The sequence below is a fragment of the Lactuca saligna genome, chromosome 1 (assembly GCF_052625555.1).
Source record: "Lactuca saligna cultivar CGN05327 chromosome 1, ASM5262555v1, whole genome shotgun sequence".
NCBI classification, from domain to species: domain Eukaryota; kingdom Viridiplantae; phylum Streptophyta; class Magnoliopsida; order Asterales; family Asteraceae; genus Lactuca; species Lactuca saligna.
The window spans coordinates 10,901,166-10,909,080 of record NC_136417.1 but is presented as its reverse complement, the minus strand read 5'-3'; the positions used below and the strand labels follow the sequence as shown (position 1 = coordinate 10,909,080).

At 33.5% G+C, this 7,915-nt stretch overlaps 1 pseudogene across 1 annotated transcript; it reads right to left on the bottom strand.

Annotated features, from left to right (window-relative positions):
* Positions 1-4,721: 4,721 nt before the first annotated feature.
* On the bottom strand, positions 4,722-7,302 carry LOC145002556 (mediator of RNA polymerase II transcription subunit 25-like; annotated as a pseudogene). The gene is made up of 11 exons (XR_013661866.1): positions 7,297-7,302; positions 6,823-6,959; positions 6,485-6,659; positions 6,334-6,398; positions 6,033-6,240; positions 5,892-5,959; positions 5,299-5,816; positions 5,132-5,183; positions 5,049-5,079; positions 4,887-4,955; positions 4,722-4,797 (listed from the first exon to the last, which is right to left on the bottom strand). The product of XR_013661866.1 is annotated as a mediator of RNA polymerase II transcription subunit 25-like (transcript).
* Positions 7,303-7,915: the final 613 nt, after the last annotated feature.

Here is a 7,915-nt window from a genome sequence, read left to right as displayed (position 1 = left end):
AATGGTTACGGTCAATAATTATAACCTATTTGACGTAATAAAGAAGAATTATATGAATATTATGTGTTTCATGATTATTATAATATAATAAAATAGGAAAAATCAACTGAATCTTCCATAAATCGTAAAAATAAGTGCGCCAAAACATATATATATATATATATATATATATATATATATATATTAAATATTTAGAAAGTACACGTCTTCCCGATCCTGAAAATATACATTTTGTAGAAATCCGACTCCTTATGAATTAGATATTATTTTTATAAAATATAAAAGTCACTCGTGCACAAGGATTGTGTGACGTAAAAAGCTACGAAGAAAATTGTTGACTTTTAGCTAATGCGACCAAAATGAAAATCGTAGTACTCCTTAAAATATGAATATTGCGAAAAACAATGTCAAAAACGGATTCCGTATGAGAGAGAGTTATGATTTTAGCAAAATCATTTAATTTTATAAAAATAGGGACAAAAAAATAAATTCAAAACTAGCCGACGGAGTCTAAACGAAAGTTATAGATCTCGTCGATAGCTATGCGTGGATATAAAGAACATCAGAAACGGAATTTGTATGAATTAGTTATAATTTTTAATAGCACATTTACGTATTAAAATAAAGTATAAATTATATATACGTATATATATATATATATATATATATATATATATATATATATATATACATATGTATATATCATTAGAAAGGTATTGACGATGCGGTCGTTATAAGACTAGTGTTGAGTACTTTCAACATTAGTTTAGTACAAATATCATTAAATCTATTTAAAATTGTATTATAAAGGGGTGTTTAGTCATTTAAGTAAATATAGAGGGTAGTTTTTGAAAATTCAATTACGTTAAATACGAGCCTCTAGCCTCTGATATTTCTTGCACCATTCTCTTGCTTCAAGAGTTTTTCTCTTCTTATCTCCCGAGCATTTCGGTCCCTTGTGATTCGACTTCTCTTTTTGTAGTTTTTAGTGTAGTAAGGTGACCGCTGAAGCATTGCAAGACTCTTTCTTAGAAGATTTAGCGACGAATTCCTACCCCTGCAGAGCCCGACTCCTAGCTAAAACTCTCTTGTAAGTAAGTTATGCTTACCCTATTTTAAATATAACTTATATTTGAAATTAGTATTGTTATTATGAACTTATAATAAATATTTGGACTATTATTATGACTTGTATAAGTGTCGTTATAATATCTTTTTAACTACTCACGGTACGGGGAATCTGGTTTAATAGGCCACATAGGGTTGGTAGATATCAGAAGTGCTATATGACAAAATGATCCTGCCTTCCGATGTTTTATGTCTGGTCCCTGTATATACATAGTGGTGGAAAATATTGTTTAAACGCATATATAATAATAATGCTAAGACTAATAATTAGTCACGGTAAATATTAGAATAAAATCTAGTGGTAATAATACTAGGTTTCATCGAATAAATTATATTGTTAAAAGCGAAGCGCTGCCCGAGCTTGGAATCATCACTTTAACAAGTGAGTGCATAGTTACTTTCATCTTACACATAGATATGAAGTATTTCATATAAATTACATGCTATGTATGCATATTATCTATTTACTTGATATCTATGCTGGATGAACATTTTTATACAAGTTTTAAATGATTTAAATTGTAGATGTATTTTATATATACAAAAATGTTGGGGTAAAACATGGGTAGATGAAATAGACGATATGCGATAAAATGATGAGAGGTCTCGATGTTTACAATGACCCAGTCATCTAGCGGAGTATAGATGATGACCAAAGACTATTCTAGATAGTTCAGTGGAACGCTAGCAGACTCACAATCTGTAGGTGTTTGTGAACGATGTGTTCACCTGTGTACTCCATCCCCTTCATGGTTGCCTTATGGACATTTATTGTTGAGGAACCCGCTTAGTAGTAGTGTCTATCCCGATGATGATCCTTAGGCTAGGTCCCTTATGATAGGTGTTTTAGGGACGTAAAGTGAGGATAACGGGAATGGATAATTGTTGGATTAGTGTCTAAGTCCATATGTGACACCCAAAAATTTAAACCGATTTAAAATTTTTAAAACATTTCAAACCATTAAAAATCATTACAACTTTGTTTTCAAATGTATAATATCATAGTTTTTCCCAAAGACATAGATAAAACATTCAGAGCTGTACGATCACGCCTTCGCCTTCGCCTTGCCACGATCCTCTGATGTACCTGAAATAATAAACGGAAACTATAAGCCCGAGAGCTTAGTGAATTCCCCCAAAATACTAACCTCATAAAACCATACTCATAACATAATAGCAAATACAAAAAAGCATGCATAATGAGCCTTTAGCCTGACTGGACCGCCTCACAGGCCTTCAATCTATCTGGACAACTCTCCGAGCCTTCGGCACGTCTGGACCGCTTCGCCGGGCCTTTAGCCTATCCGAACCGCTCGTTGGGCCTTCGGTCTGACTAACATACCCTTCGGAGTCTGTAGTCTATCCGGACCGCCCTAGGTATGTTGTCCTTCAGCACAAAGCAGGACCGCCTCAACCCAACCCCCAATCAACAAACATGTACACATACATATCATACACTAGCATATATAACAGTCAACCGATCTAACAGATCAAATAGTATAGCAATATCCTATAACGAGGATATCGACCTAACCAGGTCACTAAGCATATAACCATCCTAACTACCAGGATGTAAATCAATAAGCATAATATGCAATAAACCCAGATACCAATCCAATAAAGGTCGGCATTGGTGCCTTGGAACCTGTTGATATAGTGAGGAGAACTCACCTCGCAACTGACGTCAGAAACTAGAAAGCTTCAACTCCCAGATCACCAACACAAACTTCACTACCTATAAATACCATAAAACCCTTTTTCATAAGTCTCCAAATTATCTGAATACCATCATAAGTCAACTGGTCAACTTATGGTCAAAGTCAACTCCCACAGTCAAAGTCAACAGTTCATGTTGACTCGACTCGTCGAGTGCAGTTCACCAGCTCGTCGAGTCCTTCCTGAACTCGAGAAGTCGTGAAACCAATTTAAAATTTTTAAAACATTTCAAACCATTAAAAATCATTACAACTTTGTTTTCAAATGTATAATATCAAAGTTTTTCCCAGAGACATTGATAAAACATGAAGAGCTGTACGATCACGCCTTCGCCTTGCCGCGATCCCTTGATGTACCTGAAACAATAAACTGAAACTGTAAGCCCGAGAGTTTAGTGAATTCCCCCATAATACCAACCTCATAAACCACACTCATAACATAACAAGAAATACAAAATAACATGAATGATGATAGACGAATAGACGATGTGCATTTACGACGCGCGTTTACGACACACAATGCATATCAAGGAAGGCCCTGTCATAAAGGAAGACGACACGCATTCGCGTGTCGTAACCTTACGATGTGCGTGTTAATGACACGCAATGCATATCAAGAAACCCCTATCAAGAAAGGCCATGTCATAAATGAAGATGACACATATTTTTGCATATCATAATTTTAAATGTTTTAAAAAAAGATTCTTTATAGATTTACTTATTTTCAAATTAAATTTGTATTTAATGTTTCATAATAGAAAATAAAATATCATATACAAAAATTAGAATCCGTTGCATAAATTCAATGTCATACAAATCTATTTCTTACAATATATAAATTTGTATCTAATCTACTATGTACATCAAATTCCAACTAAGTAAAGTTGCATCTTGCCTTCATAATTCTTTAAAACTAATGCTCCAAACAGCTGATTATATGGATAAACAGTTGTATATTGGCCCATCTCACTCAATAATGACTTAGCCAAATTCAACTCCAAGTCTCTTGCTGATAATGCTGCAAGATTTAAATCAAGTGGCTTCATATTCCTTTCTTCCATCAACTTTAACTGATGCACAAAATACATAGAAACAAAAAAAAACATTGTAGAGCAAGGGGTAATTTGGGAAAATGTGAGGGGTATAATATAATAAGAATGCTAATACTTAATACCACTTTCATGCCATCATGGAAACCTGTTGTGCATTACATAAAGGCCCTACACCAACACAAGGCGTGGGTTTGATTATGATCCTTAGCTGTTAAACCAAATACAAAAAGCATGTCAGAAGAATAAAACTAGATGTAAATGAAACTTCAAAAGAGGTTGATCCATCACATTACATAAAGGCCCTCCACTACCTTAAGTAACATTTGTAGAAAAAGTATTTCTTCAGGGCTAAGGTTGCCTACATAAATGGTTGTGTACTGTGGATTATCTCAAGGGCATCACTATCACTTTGCTCTTTAGTATCCTCTGCAAAACAAAACAAAAAATATATATCAAAAAATGATTTTTTTTTATAGTTTTATATTATAATTATGCCTAAATGTCCTGCCCGATGATCCTGCCCAACAAAAAAAGCACACAAACATGATTAATGACTAATACAATGTATTCACTAATTCTAACTAAATTGACTTTATTTACCCCTTGCAGATTCTAACTACTAATACTAATTTCTTATTGCTAAAAAGAAAAAGAAAAAGGAAAAAAGTCACCTGTTCTTTTAATTCTGGAATATTAAAACATGCAATCAAAATCCCAAGAGCAACATCCATTGTAGAGGCAAGTTCATTTTCAAATTTTCTATGTCTATCAGGACATGCAACTATTTTGTAATTAAAAACTTCCTGTTGTAAAGCATTCCAATTAGTCAGAGTAGAAGTGTTTGTGAAGGCAACTGATTAATTGCCTGAAAAACTAGGAAATCTGCTTTTCCCACATAATACCTGGAATTTAAATTTAAATAAATAAATATTTAAAGGAAAACTGAAGAGGGAAACAATATATGACAAAAAAAAAAATTGGTAAAGCTTACTTTTTGTTCATGTGATCTTGACATGTAAGTCGCACTATTTGCATTGTTGGTGGCCAATTTGCTGCAAGCCTAAGAGAGAAGGGTATTTTAGGTATTTCAGTAATAATCAGAGTCAAACATTTTGCTTAAATACTATGTGATGTCATGTCATGGGTGACTTACGATTCAGAAGCCGATGCACTCCGGTACCCCTACCATTTTTTTACAAATCAAAATTAAATTAAATAATATATTTAAACTTAATTCTAATCTTGTAATAAATACAGGCTGACCTTGTCTCTGACCGGATAAATTTCCCTGCATCATTTATCTCACACTTATATTATTCCAATTTCCAAATAAATGATTAATCATAAATTTATAAAAATAATGCTCCAAATGTGAATATTTGTTATTATATTTATATTTATACCTCCCAGACTTTGACATATTTTGACTGTGCTGATTGTAATGCACCAGTTGATTGTTGGGTGAGACCAACATTAGCTGCCGAAGCAAAAGAACCAGGTACAGTTGATGTAGTTGACATTGTCATTGATGGAATCACTGATTGCCCAAATGAGATTAAGATTTGGGCAACCAGAATTGTGGATGCCCTTCCACTTGATATCATGTTGGACATACGCACAGCCATGAGATTTGGTATTCCCATGGATGTTCCTCCAGCAATTGCTGCTTGGTTGATGATCCTTGCTTGTGATAGGTTGTTGAGAATGTTGTGATTTACAGTGACAGCTGGACGCATAGGTGGCTGTACATCACTCACATATCTTGGATTCCATCATTACTTGATAACATATCTTGTGAAACTGATAATGGTGATGACATTTGCATGGGTGGTGTAGGACGTGGGACAGGTGGCACATGTTGGAATGATGGTGCAAGTATAGGCACCGTTACAGGTGGCATTGAAGTAACGATTGTTGGCTCCTGAAATTTTTCAAAAATCAACAAAATACCCTTTTCTGTTTTCTGAAAAAATAAAAGGTTTTCAATGAGACTTACAACTTTCACGGTTGTAGGAGGAATGTTTCCTACAGGAACTGGTTGTCTATTCATCATAGGCCCATTTGCTGTATATAAAAAAATACAAAATGTTTATATTAACTAAAATGAAATGATATAAACATGAATTTGAAACAAAACCTGGTGGAATTGAAGATGGAGGGGGGCTGAAACAGGAGGAATTGAAGGTTCATCTACTTTTATAGGACTTTGAGAGGGCAAATTTGTAATTCCTGATCGACATAAAGCAGCACGAGCCTCCATGAATGTTTCTGAAATGAGTAAAAGATAATGTGGATTTTTCACAATAACAATTGTAGGATCAGCTGCTGAAGGGTTCCTTTTTCCATATAAAATCAAATACAATTATTAATTTAAGGAATATATTATATAATAAAATAAGAAACTTACTAAAAAAAATAAAATGTAATCATTAATTACCGCATTATAGAATGCTTTGAGTTTCGGAAGCTGTTTCGGGCATATAACTGATAAAGAAACGGAACACTACTACGAAAAATTCATATAGGTGAAAAAACATTTAACATTAATTAGATATCTATGTATAAATTTATTTATTAATAGTTTAATACCTGAGCAAATGCTTTAGCTATAGTTTCAGCATCTGATAAACGACTTTCTGATTGTGCTTCATTGTTATCAGTTGGTTCTATTTTTTGCATTGGGGGTTGATAAACTAGTGTTGGAAGTGGATAAGGATTACTTGCAGCAACAAGTATGCAATGTATTTGAACACCTAAATTGTAGCTTCATTTGTTTCTTCTATTCCAAAAACTCTTATATACGGTTGTCTAATAGCAACTACTCCTTTGTGACTAGATCAAAACAGAAAAAAGATTGCAGATTTAGCTATATTCAAAATGTATGAAAGTTAAATGTTATTGGTGAATAGATTAAGTGAAAGTATTACGATGTGGATGTCTTTGAAACTTGAAATATGCTGTAAAATCCCATTATAGTCAATCTTGTACCAGGCACAATTGTTTGTACAAGTTGTCTGTCTACGGATAAAAACATGTTCCTTGGTAGCTCACCAGTTGGGACATCCTAAGATTTAAAAACAAGCGAAAAAGATTTTTTTACCACTTAGACAATCTTTAATGACTTTTTTTATTATAAAGATTCAACAATTTAGGGCATATTGACAACTTATTGCATTTATTTACTTATTTTCATTTACCCCATCATTATATCACCGAAAGTTTTAAGTATCATAAACACAGGAGGGAAAGCAAAAATAGTTGATTAAGTTAAGTTTTATCAAGTCTATGAGACCATTTTTTCATTACCTGCATATGATTCGCTTCTCATGTATTTCTTTACGTGGGGAAGATGCAGGGCAGCATTTGATGTTTGTGCTTTATCTCAATTTCTTCTTCGTTACCTGCATTTTCCCAAAGATATGATATCAAAAGCGTTGTGCTTTATCTCAATTTTTTAAATATATTTTATAAAATTGATTTCATGAATCAATCCTGGGAATCGAATAAAGAAGAAGAGGGGCGGTGGTGATGGAAGAAAAAACGATCGATTGAAGACATTGAGATTAAAGATAGTTGAAGAGGCCTGAGGATAAAAATATCAAGAAAATTTACCTAAAACTTTGAATCAACAATCCAATGAAATCAAACCGGAAGGTGAAGAAGGTGCGACTTCATCCAAGTTCTCATCATCATCATCTGAATCATTTAGGGATTTTAAATTTGGGTTTTTCTATTTGGCGTTTTAGGGATGATGTGCTAGGGTTTTTCCAGGATGCTGATGTAGGTAGGTTTTAAAATCAAATTGAATCATCGGGGATTTATATGAATGACTGAAATATGAACCAGCGATTTTCATGTTGAACTGCTTCAGATCTTCCATATCTACAAGATAGACATGAATAGGTATCATGAACCATTTTCAATAGAATTTTAGTGAAAAGAACATCAACAATATAAACATGGACTCAGAATATTGGTTGATGTAAAAGATTGCTAACACCATGCTTCAGTAGAGATATC